The sequence below is a fragment of the Protopterus annectens genome, chromosome 13.part0 (assembly GCF_019279795.1).
Source record: "Protopterus annectens isolate FY-2018-M chromosome 13.part0, PAN1.0, whole genome shotgun sequence".
Classification (NCBI taxonomy): domain Eukaryota; kingdom Metazoa; phylum Chordata; order Ceratodontiformes; family Protopteridae; genus Protopterus; species Protopterus annectens.
This window is the reverse complement of record NC_056747.1, coordinates 1,326,239,709-1,326,256,705: the sequence shown is the minus strand read 5'-3', so window position 1 is coordinate 1,326,256,705 and position 16,997 is coordinate 1,326,239,709. Positions and strand designations below refer to the sequence as shown.

The window sequence follows — 16,997 nt, the reverse complement described above, 5'->3', positions numbered from 1 at the left end:
TTCTTAGCTAGGCTTGTAAGGGTCTCAAAGCCAATAGCCTAGTAACTTCCTATGATCCTATGAGCATTGTTAAGACAAACCTCTTTCCTGGGTCTCTCTACTTTCTGTAAGTCTCTCTACTCACTAAATGTCTCTCACACTCCTCCTGGTATAACGTCATTCTGGTCTGTTGCTCTTTGTACTTCAAAGATCCCACTACTCTTATTGTCTGCCTTACAATTTGCAAAGATATTCCTGCTATAAACTTTTGTAATAAATTGCATTATATATCAATCATAAATAATCTGTTTTCATTTTTTGATCTCAAATGTAACACTGTATGCCACGCATTTCAGGTGTAAAAAATTTTATCAAACTGTGACTAACTTATATTGACCTAAAATGTATTTATGCTTATTGACTAAAATGTATTAACTATGGCTTTACAGTTTATTCATTTTATTGTGGAGTTTTTATCTCCAGGGTCTCCACTGAAAAGGGGTAGCCTGTGTACCCAGTCAGACCATCCTAGCAAACAAATGCAATAAATAAATAAATAAATACATACATAAATACATAAATAAATAAATGATGTTATAATCTATCTGACTGACCCTGAGTTGGAAACAAATTGTTTAGATTATTAAGGGAGTTTAGGGACATCTTAGGATATAAAATTAATGACCAGAAGACAAAAGCAATTAGTACAAAATTTTCCACAATTATAGGGACACTATAGAATGACGTATTTAGGAATGTGGATAGAAAAGAATTTTCAATCAATGCGAGCATCTTGAGAACATGTTAAAAATAAGATGTTGAGTTTGTTGAAGAAATGGGAGGGGGTCCCCAAGTGATATGGATCAGAGAATACAGGCAGTTAAAATGAATGTAGTACCATTAATTTTGTATGATGCACAAGCATTTGTTTATGACCTGAGAAGACAATTTTAGGATAGGATAAGAAGGGAGATACTGGACTCTGCATGGAATGATAATGTTCACAGAGTTAAGTTGTAAAAAAAATTACTTCTTGTAGAGGAAGGGAGGCTTACAGTGCTACATTTATACAAAAATTCCAGAGCAACCCAGATGAAATTAGCATATAGCACTAAAGCTTAATTATTATTCTAAATAGAAGGATATGTTACTGCAATGGCTGGAGAATAGCTTGATGTGTGACAGGCTGAATATTTGGGTGCAAGTGATGCAAAAAAAGTGAGAAAACATTATTATGACAATATTCAAGATCTTAAGTGATATGTTTAAAATGAAGGGGTACAGATGTTTGCATTTTGAGGTGTGGCCAATAGGGCTGGGGACACTCCCTCTATCTCTTAAAGTACTGGCATTAAAGGATGTCACAAAATCCCCAAGTTTTTTTTTTTTATTTTTGGGATGAGATGAGGGAAACAGAAGAATGACTTGAGAAGAGTTATATGGAAATTCCTTCGTAGAACCCAGAACCCTTACATAGTACTGTTGAGTGCACATTTATTTAAGTAGGAGGTAGAAAGGGAGAGACATACAGAGACTAAACTAGGATTGATAGAGATTATACAAGAAACTAGAGCAAAAGGGGCTAGTGATACAAAAATAATAGGTAGAATACATAAAGCATTAATCAAAGCTAGGTGGCCCTCATGTTGGAGGCATGAATATAACTGGGAAGACAGTCTTGAGGATTAAATAACAAGATAGGATTGGGAAGCAATTAGTTAGGCTCCCAGAACCAAAACCAGATCCTGTAAATTTAGAATTTTTGCCCAGAATTGCTTTGACAAATATTCTTTAAAACTGAAAAAATTGCATAAAATGTTCCATGAGATAAAAGGGGATTGTAATAGATGCAGGCGAGAGCAAAAAGGACCTGGAAACAAATATTATGAGACTGCGATAAACTTGGAAAATACAAAGGAGGCCTAAGTGAATTAGCGAAGAATTATCGATAGTGGGATTGAGGAAGCAACTAGAAAAGAAAAAACTTACTGCTAAACTGACGGGTAGTTTCCAGGTACCCCTGCATATACTTGCCTTGTTAGGTTTATTGATGATACTTACATAAAAGGGGGTTTACTAGGAAATGGTAAAGTGAGCAGGAGCCTTATATAAAACAAATAAACAGCTCATGCAGGAAATTAAGAAGGAAGAAAAATAAATGGGAAAAATATGTCCAGTAAATTTCTGGAAAAGATGTGGGAATGTTAGGATGAAATCATGTGAGGGTAAGTGGGAAGGAAGCAGTAAAGAAAGAGGGAACTGGCTGAAGGAGTAAGTCAGGGGCAGAATCATTAGGGCTATTCTAAAAGGTGATTAAAGGATGAAAATACGGAAGGGATAGAAGGGATATAAGAGAAATTAGTGCATTATGCCATAAGAAAAAATGGTCCTCCTTAATTGAAAGTCATTGTAACCCCTGGTATTGGGCTGAGCCCTATATATAAGATGATAGAATCTTTGATAATGATCATTACTTGATATAAAAGGGCCAGCGGCTGGTGGACATTAATGTAGCATGCATGAGGACTGCACACTGAAATTATAATATAAGACATATTTTGTGTAAAGCAGCATGATCTTTAACTAAAAAAATAAAATAAAATAACATTGACCAGTTATATTGATATTTTTGGCTATGGCAGGGATGACAGTGGCAATAGTGTATGAAAGTTATGGATTTTTTCAATTAATCACTACTACTGTTGATATTAAAAGCAAGACAGTCTAAAGCATATATACTCACCCTAATGTTCTCTAACATGCTCCAGTCTTCTTCTGAGTGGCTACCTATTCAATTTGATATCTTGAGGGGCTATAGTCATAAACAGAGCCCTGTGCAGTACTTATGGATGGCTTGCAGTACAAGCTCAAATGTGTAGATATCATAACCTCTACTTACAGTACATAGTTGGTGCCTGCTCTTTAACTTCATCTGCCCATTGGCCAAGGAAGTTAGGATTGTAGCACCTCATGTCCCTGTAATAGTGACGGCTGTTATCTCATGCGTGGGATGCCAGTTGCATAGGTGACAGCATGGCCTAAATTACTCTAGATTTCAGTCTTATACTGAGGCCCTTTTCAGACCTCCTGCAGCAGCCCCCACCTGTAATTCTAATGGAAGATGTAAAGAAATATCTTTATTTTTTCCTCACACCATCTCTTACTCTAGCAGTAGCATCTCCTTCTTCTTCCCCAGCCATGATGTCTCACCTTGAAGAATTTCAGGGAAAAATGGCAGAGAACTGATACCCAAATCAGGGCCCTTGTGCCCCACCAGCCATGCACTGATAGGTATCAATGGGCACCTCAACTGCGTAATGCATGGTAAACTCAGACAATACAAATAATAATAATAATAATAATATTAATAATAATATTATTATGGTTCATAATGATACTTTAAGGTGCAAAACATGGCAGTCCTCAATCCCTGGGTATGATGTGCAATGATCAGGCACTCCAGTACTCTATGTACTGATGGTTAAATATGGAATTGCAGCTCCCTGCCCAGATAGCATAGCCTGGACCATGCATATGCTGGCAGTAAAGACCCAGGCATGTGCATGGCATCGACAAGATGTCTGCAGGATTTTTAATAGGTTTTCTTGTCATGCAAATTTAGTGATTTAGAATCTAACATAATTATCATGCCCAGCCAGGTGGCTATACACAGTATAAGCATGAGAAGAAACAGAGAGCCTCATTGCACTAAGAAAGAAAACTCTTGGGTTTTGAGTTTGATAGCTGCATCAGGGGACTTTGAAAAAGGACTTTCTTCAGCAAAAATATATCTGCTTGAATAAGGTAACTGCTGCTCCTTACTACTCCGTTCATTTGTACTACAGATGGTTTTAAGTGCGGTTGAACTTGTTGAGAAAAAGGGATGTACATTTGTCAGCACTTTTAAATGTGCTGCCCAAGGTGTATTGGTGGTGCTGGGGATTAGAAGGTTGCAGCAGTTATGGAGCTGTAGGATTGTTAAGCTGGATGGTAGACACAGCCCTGGGCTCATAGTCAGAGCATTGTTTAACACAATCATAGTGTTGCATGCAGTGTACATATGTGAGTAGTTATTCTGTGATTGTTTTGTGGGGGACATGAGCTTATTAATCTATGGGTCTCATCCTCCTTAATGATTGCAGACACAGATGTATAATTGTCAGGCACAAAACTAGCATGATATATGGGCAGGGGGATACTACTGGTGTTAGAATTTGCAGGAACAAGGCTGTTAATTCCACTGTTTTCTATATCAGGGCTCATCTCATTAATAGTTGCGTGTATACTTCAGGTGCTGGGTGACACAGGGAATCTGACCAATGCTTAAAAACAATTCAAGCAAAAGAACAATAATGTATCTGCTGGGACATCTTCAACATGGAGGGACACGTTTACTGCTTCCAAGACTGAGGTGCTACTTCATCTCCTTCATGTCCATGGCCAAATGCTCGTTGGCCTGCATGCAGCCAACCAGCCCTACCATGATCATGTCCATACATGGACAGTCACTGTAACTGATGTTAATTTGGTTGGTAGACAGGACTGCAGTTATGACAAGGTGCAATGCAGGGCTACTGACATGAATAAAGGAGACTGATAAAGAACAGAACTCCTGACACAGGAATGTAGGGCAAACAATGGGGGGGGGGGGGCTGTCAAGTACATCCTCTCTCATGGAGAACGTGGAGTTTCTGGCCTCTTTTAAACACATCTGCACCTCTTCATAACTCCCATAGGGTAGTAAGGGAAAGTACAGGAAGAAATCAAATGCCATCATGGAATATCGAATAGCGAAAACTATAAAGCAATTAAGACAAGAAGAGTCACTGTTAGAAGAGTGTAGAAGACAGAACAGATCAACAAAAATACTCAGAAAGATAGACATGATAAAAGCAATGTGCAGAATTATAAAGGATCAGGATTTATCATGCACTATTGCAAATAATAAACTAAAAATATCAGCTCAGAAAAACTTAGGCAATACGCAGATAAATATAAATGAAAAGTACAAAATAAACAATTTATTGATGACCTAAAAACATTTTACAGAGATTTGGGAAACAAGGTAAAAAAAATTGAAAGACCGCCAAAAAAAGAATTAGATACATTTTGGAGAAATACTTATGAAGATCCTGCGGAACATAACAAGGATGCTAAATGGATAGAAGAAGTAAAAGAAAGAATAAGAAGTTTAAAGGTACAGGATATGAAATGGGATGAAGTAATAGCCAGAGGGATTGCAACAAAGTTAAGAAAAGCCTCTAATTGGAAAATCCCAGGCCCAGAAGTAATACCTAACTTTTGGCTAAAAGAATTAACATCTTTGCATGAAGATTTAGCTATGAGTAAGAACTATTTATATGCACACCTCAAACATACACCATCCTGGCTAACAACAGGAAAAACAATGCTCCTACTTGAGTGAACCTGCAAGCTACCCTAAAAACTATAGGCCAATAACTTGCCTTCTGATGACATATAAACTATACACTAGAACTGATGCTGACAGAGTTTATAGTCATTTAGAAGAAAACTAAATTATGGCAATAGAACAAAAGGGTACTAAAAAAGTCATATGGAAGAAAGGATCATTTGTTGTTAAATAAAGTCATAGTGGTCAACTATAAAAAGTGGATCATTTGTTGTTAAATAAAGTCATAGTGGAGAACTGTAAAAAGGGGAAAGTATGGCATGGATAGACTACAAAAAGCATTTGACAGTATCGTGCATTCATGGATAAAAGAGTGCTTAAAAATGTATAAGATACAGCCTACACTGATTAACTACATTATAGTGACCATGGAACAATGGCAGACTGCTTTGCAGTTAAGCCATGATAAAGGACAAATTATTATTCCAGGGAAAAAATCAGAAGGAGTATATAAATATTTGGGAGTTGATGAAGGATCAACACTAACACATGAAAAAATGTGAATAAAACTTAGTAAGGAATATTTTAGAAAACTTAATTTAATCCTGAAACAACATTGACGTCTAGGAACAAAGTTCAAGCTATAAACTAGTTTGCTCTCCCTGTCCTAACTTACAGTTTTGGAGTGATTGCTGCCCCTAAAATGTGTTGGATAGATTAGACAGGAAAACAAGAAGGATGCTTCATGCTCACCAAATGATTTATAAAAATCAGTGCATAGCAAGATTATATATTCCCCGTTCCGAAGGAGTTATGGGCCTCCTTGAAAATGGTTACATGTCTAGATCTGCAATTGTGAGACTGCATACATATCGACTGACCTCACAAGACCCGAACATAGTGAAAGTTTTGAAACATGAGGAGAGTAAATCTAAGGTGACTTCTCTGCTGAATCTAGCCGAAGCATATCAGCATCAAAGAGGAATGAAAATCAAACCAGAAGTAGATAAAAATCAGGCAGCAACTGAATGTGCTAAAAAACAAAAGAAAGAATATAAGATGAAGGATCAGATGAGAAGTCAAGAAATGTGGAAAATGCATAAATATAGATGAAAGTAGAGAAAACTCCTAGCAGAACCTCATGTTGATAAGGATTGAACACAGGAATGGTTAAGGAGAGAGTAATTCAAACCAAAGGATGAAAGGTTAATACTGGTAGTCCAAGACAGGAAAAAGGAGGTCATTGTCCCACTGTACTCATCCCTCATTAGACCCATTATAGAATACAATGCCTCGTTTGGTATGTACCTCTCAAGACATCTGCAACAACTGGAAAGACCGCAGAAATACCTCACTAAAAGAATCACAGGCCTAAAGCAGATGCCCTACGCTGACCGCCTTAAAAAACTCCAGCTATACTCTGTCGCATATCGTCTACTCAGAGGCGATCTCTGCTTAACATACAAGGCCATGTCAAACCCAGAGCTGTTGGACATGCTCAAATTAAAGAAATCCCAATCCCTCAGAGCCACTCGCTCCAGTGATCTAAACCTTGTCATCACAATAAAGAAAACATGCTGGAGGGATAGATTCCTGACCCAGAGACTCCCAGACTCTGAATAGACTGCCCATACATGTCAAGCAGAGCACCTCCTTGGCCCTCTTCAAAAGGAACCTTGACAACTGGATGGGAGAAAGGAAATTCACCCCGGGGATCACGTCAGTCACCCTGCTAGACAGGGATCCAGGGAAGTAAATAGTGTGGGAAGAAATAGCCAGGGAATTGTTATGGCTAGGCTTGTATAGGCCCTAGGGCTGATAGCCTAGTACCAACCTATGAACCTATGAACTACATACACATTGGTTTACAAAGTCCATTGAACATGTATGAGAAATAGACAAATGTAGGTCCTGTAAAACAGAACTGGAAACAGTTGCACACCTTGTTACTGGCTTTAACATACTAATGGCAGAAGGACTGTATACTAAAAGCATAATAAAGTAGCAAGACTGTTGCACTGGGGATTGTGCAAACATTGTATACTGAAGTAGCTAAAAAACACTGGAAACATGAGCCACAAAGTATCACAGAAAATGATGAGGTCTCCATCACATGGGATCACCCATTACCGACAGTCCAAAAGACAGATGCAAGAAAACCTGATATAGTGGTCCATGAAAAGAAGACAAAAGTAGCACTTATCATTGAAATCACTACACCCAGTAACTACAGCGTCTTGCGTACAGAGAGGCAGAAAGTCATAAAATATCAGGATTTGCAGGCAAAAATGAGAGCCATGTGGAAGAAAGATACCCAGACAGTTTCAATAGTAGCAGGAGCAACGGGTCTTATAAAAGAAAATCTACAATCGGATTTAGATATGTTACTGATATATGTAACTCTGTATGAATTGCAGAAGGAGTCATTACTGTGCACATTGCGGGTGCTGTGAAGAGCACTTCTGGTTGACATCAAAGATGGAAACAATACTAATTTCATGAACTTTAATCATACTTTGACATAGGAAGGGGTTCCATTTCCATCATGGTATTAGAAATCCAAAAGATTTGGAGAAATTAAACAAGACCGACCCCATAGTGTGGTGCTGCATGTTGGGGCTAGACAGACCCCGAGAGATGATCCACCGCAGATGCCCTAGATGTAGAGGCCTATTTCTGTATATCAATACCTGCAAATCCTCTGTACTCTTAACTTTGTATGAATTATGGTATACAGATATATTCTGGGTTTGACAGACAGCCATCTGCACAAGATCTGCACATAAACTATTACTTTTTATCATGTTTCCATTTGTAAAATGATCAGTTGCATGTATACTTCTGGTGCTGGGTGATGCCTACACTGGATATTTTGTGCATTGGATTATTCACAAGTGATTCTTTATACTTCTGATGCTAGGCAATGCTTACACAGGTTATTTTGAGCACTGGTGAATTCACAGGTGATTCTTTATACTTCTGAGGATGGGTGATGCTTACACTGGATATTTTGTGCACTGGCTTATTCACATGTGATTCTTTATACTTGTGGTTCTGGGTGATGTTTACACTGGATATTTTGTGCACTGGGGTATTCACAGGTGATTCTTTATACTTCTGGTGCTGGGTGATGCTTACACTAGATATTTTGTGCACTGGGGTATTCATAGGTGATTCTTTAGCATCTATATCATGGCATCGAAAAGGACGTTAACCGAATGGCTTAAAAATCGAAAATGTTGTTCATTGAAGTCACTCTTGTGGGGGCTGTGCCCCCACACCCCATGCTAATTATATATACCAAGTTCGAGATCACACTACAGTGAGGAAAGGGCAAATTTTCCTATCTTCACTGTACCATGATCTCACAATACACACCTCGATGAACGCCATTTTCGATTTTTAAGCCGTTCGGTTAACGTCCTTTTCGATGCCATGATATAGACCCGATACATTATACTTGTGGTTCTGGGTGATGCTTACTCTGGATATTTTGTGCACTGGGGTATTCCTAGGTGATTCTTTATACTTGTGGTTCTGGGTGATGCTTACACTGGATATTTTGTGCACTGGCATATTCACAAGTGATTCTTTATACTTCTGATTCTGGACAATGCTTATACAGGTTATTTTGAGCACTGGGGTATTCACAGGTGATTCTTTATACTTCTGGTCCTGCATGATGCTTACACTGGATATTTTGTGCACTGGGGTATCCACAGGTGATTCTTTATACTTCTTGTGCTGGGTGATGGTTACACTAGATATTTTGTGCACTGGCATATTCACAGGTGATTCTTTATACTTGTGGTTCTGGGTGATGCTTACACTGGATATTTTGGGGTCTATATCACTTTATTGAATGGCTATTCGGCAAATAGCCATTTGTTGAACCCATATTTGTCAAAACCGCTCTTCATCAAATGGCAAATTTTAACTAGGGCAAATCAGTAGTTGGCCAACCAAGCCACTGTAAAAACAATTATAAAATTTAAAACCTACCAATGTTGCGGGGGGGGGGGACTCTGCCCCCACACCCTCCCTAACTAAATATACCTGATATATATAAAATATCTGAGAGTGCACTACAGTGGGGAAAAAGGCAAATTCCAGATGGTGGCCAACCGCTGATTTGCCCTAGTGAAAATTTACCATTTGATGAAAAGCGGCTTCAACAAGTAGGGGTTTGATGAATGACTATTCGCTGAATAGACATATGATAAAGTGATACAGATGTGATATTTTGTGCACTGATGTATTCACAGATGATTCTTTAAACTTCTGGTGCTGGGTGATGATAACAATGGATAGTTTGTGCACTGTCATATTCACAGGGGATTCTTTATCTAACACCAGCACTGTGGAGTTTTCCCTGTCTGACTCTGGAGGATCTGTAGCCTTTAATAATGACAGCGGGGATTAGCTGACACAATGAGAGAACACAGTATGTGCATCGGACACAGGGAATGTGACCACTGCATCTCTTACCCAAACTGAGGCACAACCTATATGCATCCAGATACCCAGGCTGCACCAACATCACAGAGAGGACAGACTGATGGACCCAATATTGATCAGAAAAGTGTGCTGGCCACTGATAGATAGATATCTGAGGCCACAGACAGAGAGGTCCACACAGGGTTGTCTGGAATACAAGGTCCTCTGACCCATTATTGATGGATTTACTACATGTCAGCAAGTCAAATGGCATCAGAAACACTCAGTCTAGGGATATAAGCCCCTTCTGCAACATCAACAGAATGGTTTGGAATGACAAGTATATCTCACAGACGACATTGCTGCTGTGGAATAGACATCCCATCCACATAAAACAAAGTTAATCCCTATTCATGTTCAAGTGCAACTTAGGTCTATGGATGGGAAACAAACTGCTGACTGTACTACTAATGGACAAAGGCAGCTTTATCCCATGCATGGGACCCCTAACATTTTCTGTGGTATGATCCCAGTTATTCTCATTAGGAGTGATATATAAGTATCGACCAGGGGGTGGGTAAGGACAATTTATAACCAAATGGGATAGGTTAATTTAAGCACATAAAGCGGAACTGGCTAGGCTTAAAATGGCCTGCAAAGGCAGTTAGCCCAGTACTTACCTATAAACCCATAAGAAACTAAATAAAATGGAGAGTAATGGAGTACATTTTGAAGCATTATGCACATTAGGCATTGTGCAGGGTGTATTACGTTTAGTACTGTTATGTTCCAGTATGCAGGAGGAAACCTTATGACTTCAGTGAGTCACTTTTGGCCAAAGAACAGACACAAAATCATATTCAGCAGCTGTACGTATTTACAGCTGTACGTACTTTCCCCGTAAACAAATGTTAAATAAATAAGTAAATAAAATAAAATTTACTGTGAAGACTATATGCCTGTCTGATGAGCCATAGAGTTGGCCTGTCATGAGCAACAATGAGCGAAGCCTTTGTTGAGTCATTCATGGAAGGGTTAAGGAGGGGTAATTGGGACCTGACCACTTTGGAATGAAGTCCCTTCATTAAAGTAATTAAATGGGAGGCAGCTAACTGGAAATTTAAGGTTCAAAACGCTCTCTTCATTTGAGTTCCGTAACAGGCATTTTAACTTGTCTGATGCAAGAATCGATCACACTGCACTCTGGATCATACTTCTGCTTGAATTTGTTTTTTTTTTTATTATAAGTTCATATCTGCGAGGATCTTAAAAAAACCTAGCATTTGCATGCCACCTTTTAATCCTTATATTTTGCATATGAATAACCCAGACACGAACAGAGTAAGAGAATGTTGAGATATTTACTTGTTGCCTTTATCTATGAGGAACATGACTGCTAAACCGGAGGTGAATTTGCATTTTCTTATTCATTTATCCAAGTTACCGTTGAATAGAGTAAGGGAAGTACGTTGCTTTATGTGGAGCAAAATACTGTGACGCATAACTATCCCTGGATGTTTATTCCATCACTGGACTTGCAAATGTATAATAGGTCTAGCAGAATAGGGTCTTTTGAGGCTCTCTACAGGATGCAGAGGTTGTCTGTTAGTAGCCTGTACAATACTGAGTAGAGGGAAAAGGCTTTGAGATGGGCTGCACAGCTTTTTCGATTTAGATCTTTGATTTTTTTTTTTTTTTAGTGAGGAAACTTTGTGGTCATTCCAGATGTGACAATGTTTGCACAAGTACATACTGAAAGGGACCTTATATTCAATCACTAGCCTAATGGGTGCTCAATACAGCTCAGCAAGCTCCTGCCTGGTGCCCTGCAGAGTTCTACAGCAGCAGAGATACAAAAGAGAAACTTTGGAGTGATTAAGTATCATTTTTCTGCATTTTCTTGCTGCCTTTAGCTAATTCCGCCTAAAACGCCAATTTTCTAGAGTTCTGTGATTTAAAAAGCTTGTTTCAGCTACATATTGTACTTATTTTACTGCCTGCACTTTAACAACGTTGTTTTTGTATTTAAATTACCTGTTTAACTGTTGAAGGCTACACACTCAAGTGTGATAGCCATTTTGGTGCATTTAAAGTGTTTTTTTGATTGTATCTGCTTTATTTTCTGAAAAAAAAAACAACAAAATATACTTGTTTTCCCACCTTTCTAAGCTAGTTTAGTCCAGTTTTCAGGTTAGTGCTGAATTTTGGGCTGTGTTACAAATTTCTGTGTTTGCCCATACCTTACTTGGATAGAAGGAAGTTTCTCTGTTCACTGTGAGAGAGGGAGCTTTGAGCAGCCTATCTGTCCCTGGAGGAGGAATGGTTTCAGCCCAGAAATTAGTAGTTTATTGACCATTTTCAGCTAATTTCTATCTCTTTTATTTCCCTGCTATAAAACCTGCATTTGCAAGGTTTTTGTGCTAGTATGCACCTCAGCAAGCTCCTGCCTGGTGCCCTGCAGAGTTCTACAGCAGCAGAGAGACAAAAGAGAGACTTTGGAGTGATTAAATATAATTTTTCTGCATTTTCTTGCTGCCTTTAGCTAATTCCACCTAAAACGGTGATTTTCTAGAGTTTCTGTGATTTAAAAAGCTTGTTTCGGCTACATATTGTACTTATGTTACTACCTGCACTTTAACAAAGTTGTTTTTGTGTTAAAATTGCCTGTTTAACTGTTGTAGGCTACACACTCAAGTGTGATAGCCATTTCTGTGCATTTAAAGTGTTTTTTGAGTGTATCTGCTTTATTTTCTGGAAAAAAAAAAAAAAAAAAAAAATATATATATATATATATATATATATATATATATATATATATATATATACTTGTTTTCCCACCTTTCTAAGCTAGTTTAGTCCAGTTTTCAGGTTAGTGCTGAATTCAGGGCTGTGTTACAAGTTTCTGTGTTTGCCAATACCTTACTTGGATAGAAGGAAGTTTCTCTGTTCATTGTGAGAGAGGGAGCTTTGAGCAGCCTATCTGTCCCTGGAGGAGTGGTTTCAGCCCTTAATTAGTAGTTTATTGGCCATTTTGGACTAATTTTATCTCTTTCATTTCCCTGCTATAAAACCCGCATTTGCGTGGGTTTGCACGCTGGGCAGTGCCGGTTAGCTAGGGTATAACTATTCCTGGCTCCACAACGTCTACTCTTCAATTTTTCCCTTGGAACTAGACAAGCTTTCAACTTAAGCACTCAAATCATTCACTTCTCATCCCTGCACTTTCCCAAAACTCATAGCTAGCACTAATAAACTTTAGCACTAGACCCTCCTATACTGTAGAGAACAGCAAGGCTCTCTATTCGACCTTACCAGCCAATCAGTAAAAGAGTTCACTGCACCTATCCATGCATGTCCAAAGGGCAGTTTCAGGTGTACTCTCCAGTCCAACTGGTGAATCTGGGCATTTTGAGGCAATGTTACAATTGCCTCATGTACACAGACAACCCTCCTTCCACCAAACACTAATACATGTGAGAGATGCAATTATACAGCCAAACTGGAGGCTAAGCTCTCTCAACCCAAGACTGGACCAGACAGTCAAGAGGAGAAGGGAGTTACTTGCATCACACCACCAGTCTCACATAGACGTATGAAACCAGCACCGGCAAAAAACACACATAAATACACAAAAACATACTCGGAGGCTCTAAATAAAAATCTGCAAAAGCAACAGAGACCTCCAAAGCAGACATACAAGCAACCTCCACCTCCCAACACAAACCATGAAACACATACTTCACAAAACCAGTGTGCCACACAATCACAGCCCTTAAGGCAAAATAACATACCCAACACACTAGTAATAGGTGACTCTATAGTCAGGCACACTGACGTCCCACTCACTAGGCTGAACAAGGAGAAGGTTACTGTTAGTTGCCTGTCGGGTGCCAGGATCCTCCACATAACACAAGCACTCAGGTCATTCCAGAACAAGTACAAATATGACTCTGTCATTGTCCATGTTGGTGTGAATGACCTGAGCCGTACCTCCCTGGACTACATGAAAAGAGACATGGAGGAGCTCTCTGATCACATAGCCCAGGCTGGTATGACCCTGACCCTGAGTAGCATCCTGCCCTCACCAAGAATGATACCACGGTATAGAGAAAAATTATCAATTTCAACAATTGGCTAAGCTTCTGGTGTCATTCAAAGGGGATCCAGTGTCTGTCAGCCTGGGATGACATGCTTGACAAGCCACGCTGCTTTGCTAGAGATGGCTTGCACCTGTCACCCTTAAGCTTTCGAATACTGGCCAAGGCTCTTGCCACCCCCATAGTGCCTTTTTTAGGCAAGGCTCAAAAGACAAACCCACTGCCGTAAATAGCACAAGTAACAAAAAACTGAGGGTAATGCTGCTCAATGCCAGAAGTCTAAACATCAAAATGCACACACTCGAGGCACTCCTCAGTATGGAGAAAACTGATATATGTACAGTAACAGAAACCTGGTTTAAGGCTCCAGAGAGCACCCCAGCACTACCAGGCTACAACTCATACCATACATTTCGGCCACAAAACCCAGACCGAAATACAAAAGGCGGGGGAGTATCCATATTCATCAAGGATACCCGCACCTCCAGGTTAGTGGCACAGCACGATGCTTTAGAGATCATCCACGTGCAACTAACAATGGGCAAAACTGCTATTCAAATTATAGCTTGCAACAGATCACCCACCATGTCCCAGGACCCCCATTCCGCATTCCTGGAAACAATGGGAAACATAAAGGTCCTACCAAACACCCTGATATTGGGTGATTTCAATTATCCAAACATTAACTGGGAGAACTACTCAAGTATGAATTCCCTGGCCGAACATTTCCTAGAATTTATAAACTCAAATGCCCTGGATCAACTGGTTAACACCCCCACCAGAGGTGCCAACATATTGGACCTGGTCGTCACCAACATGGGCGACCGGTGTTCCACACCGGAGGTCAACCCCTTGCTGGTGAGATCTGACCATAAACTAATCACTCTGGATATCCACATTCCACCACCACCCTCAGTCAAAGAAACCACCATGAAAAACTTTTCAAAAGCAAACTTCACGTTACTTAAGACTATGGTGGGAAGTTTCAAAGCCCCCATGCTAATGGATAACGCTGCCCAAGCTGCAAAATCCTTTACTAATGCACTCTATGGGCACCTACAAGAATGCATGGATTGTGCTATCCCAAACAAAACCAAGTCTCAGTCCTCCAAGAAAAGAAAACCAGTCTAGTGGACCCCTGCCATAAACAAGTTATACAATAGAAGGAGGAAACTAGTACAGAAAAGAGTAAAATCCCAAGAAGGGAAGACATCCCTGATCAGTATCAGCAAGAAACTACCATCCCTCATAAAATCATCCAAGGCTAGCTTCGAAAGAAAAATTGCCATGGACTCCAAAGATAACCTCAAGGCATTTTTTGGCTATGTCAAGAATCTAAGTGGCAATTCTCAGATCTGGTCGGAGTTAGCACAGAATGGCACAAAATACACTGAACCAACCGATATAGCCAACATCCTGGCAGACAGGTTCAGTGCAAACTTCACCCCCCTCTCACCCCCAAAAGGGCATATAACTATACCAGAAGAATGTGGTGCCCCTGAAATCACAGACACTCAAGTTAAAACAGCCCTTTCCAAAGCCAAAAATACAGCATCAATGGGACCAGACGGTGTCCCAGGCTGTGTCCTACACGAGCTCCAAGATGAACTAACCCCTCACCTAAACACACTGTTTAAACTCAGCCTCTTCACAGGCTACGTGCCCACAGAGTGGTGCACAGCAATGGTTATTCCGTTCCAGAAAGGTGGAACCACAACGGACCCCGGGAACTATTGCCCTATAAGCCTGACTAGCTTGGTCTGCAAAGCTATGGAGTGCATCATCATGGATCTCATTAACAGAGACATTGGAAACCTACAAACACTGGACCCAACCCAGTTCGGCTTTGTTAAGGGCAGATCATGCCTCCTAAACCTGGTGGACTTCTTTGAGACAGTTACCAAAGCTATAGACGAGGTAAAGGTGGTCCACACAGCCTACCTAGACCTCACAAAGGCCTTCGACACTATTCCCCACTCAGGTATTATAGATTATCTCACCAGCCTGATCATAAACCCCTACATCATGAGATGGGTTGCTAGCTGGCGCATGGACAGAACCCACATGGTAAGAGTTGCAGGAGCTAGGTCTGAGTCTAAACCTGTCACAAGTGGCATTCCCCAGGGCTCAGTCCTAGGACCTCTCTTGTTTGGCATATACTTCTCAGAGGTACAGGCAAGTACAGGAGGACTATGGCTCACCAAGTTCGCAGACGACTGCAAACTAGGGGCTATAATTGACTCTCTGGCTGACACAGACATCCTCCAAAAGGGTCTCACTGAGACAGATACCTGGTGTCAAAACCATGGTCTCAAGATAAATGCCAAAAAGTGCATGGTCATCCCCTTTGGAAAAAACAAAGTACCCACAAACTACCACATAGGTAGTAGCCCCCTAAATACGGAAGACGTAATAAGGGATCTGGGGACCCAAGTAGATAGTAACCTCACCTTTGATAATCACATTGTCAAAGTGGTTAGAAAATCGTTCTATGTGGCCCACCTAATCACAAAAGGGTTTGCATCCAGATCAAAAGAGGTCATTGGGCCCTCTATGCATCACTCAACAAACCCATCATAGAGGACAATGCCCCATTTGGGATGTACCTTACAAGACACCTGCAACAACTGGAAAAACCACAGAAGTTCCTCACCAAGAGGATTACTGGCCTCAAGCAGATGCCCTATGCAGCTCGACTGAAGAAACTCCAGCTGTACTCGGTTGCATACCGCCTACTCAGAGGCGATCTCTGCCTGACATACAAGGCCATGTCCAACCCAGAATTGATGGACATGCTCCACCTAAAGAAAACCATATCTCCTCGAGCCACACGCTCCAGGGATCTAAACCTCACCACAACAATAAATAGCACGTGCTGGAGGGATAGATTCTTGTCCCAGAGACTTCCCATGCTTTGGAACAAGATTCCAATCTACATTAGGCAGAGCTCCTCGCTAAGCCTCTTCAAGCGAAACCTTGATGAGTGAATGGGAAACAGAAAGTTTACCCCAGGGATCACTTCAATGGCTCTGCTGGACAAAGGCACAGGAAACTAATCTAAGGGGGTGGCGAAAGCCAACACTTTCCGGCTAGGCTTATAAATGCCTTCAGGC

At 40.3% G+C, this 16,997-nt stretch overlaps 1 protein-coding gene across 1 annotated transcript in view; it reads right to left on the bottom strand.

Moving 5' to 3' along the window:
* LOC122788060 (low-density lipoprotein receptor-related protein 2-like) overlaps positions 1–16,997 on the bottom strand; it is a 1,238,079-nt gene that overhangs the window by 863,389 nt on the left and 357,693 nt on the right. The gene's annotated exons all lie outside the window — the stretch shown is intronic.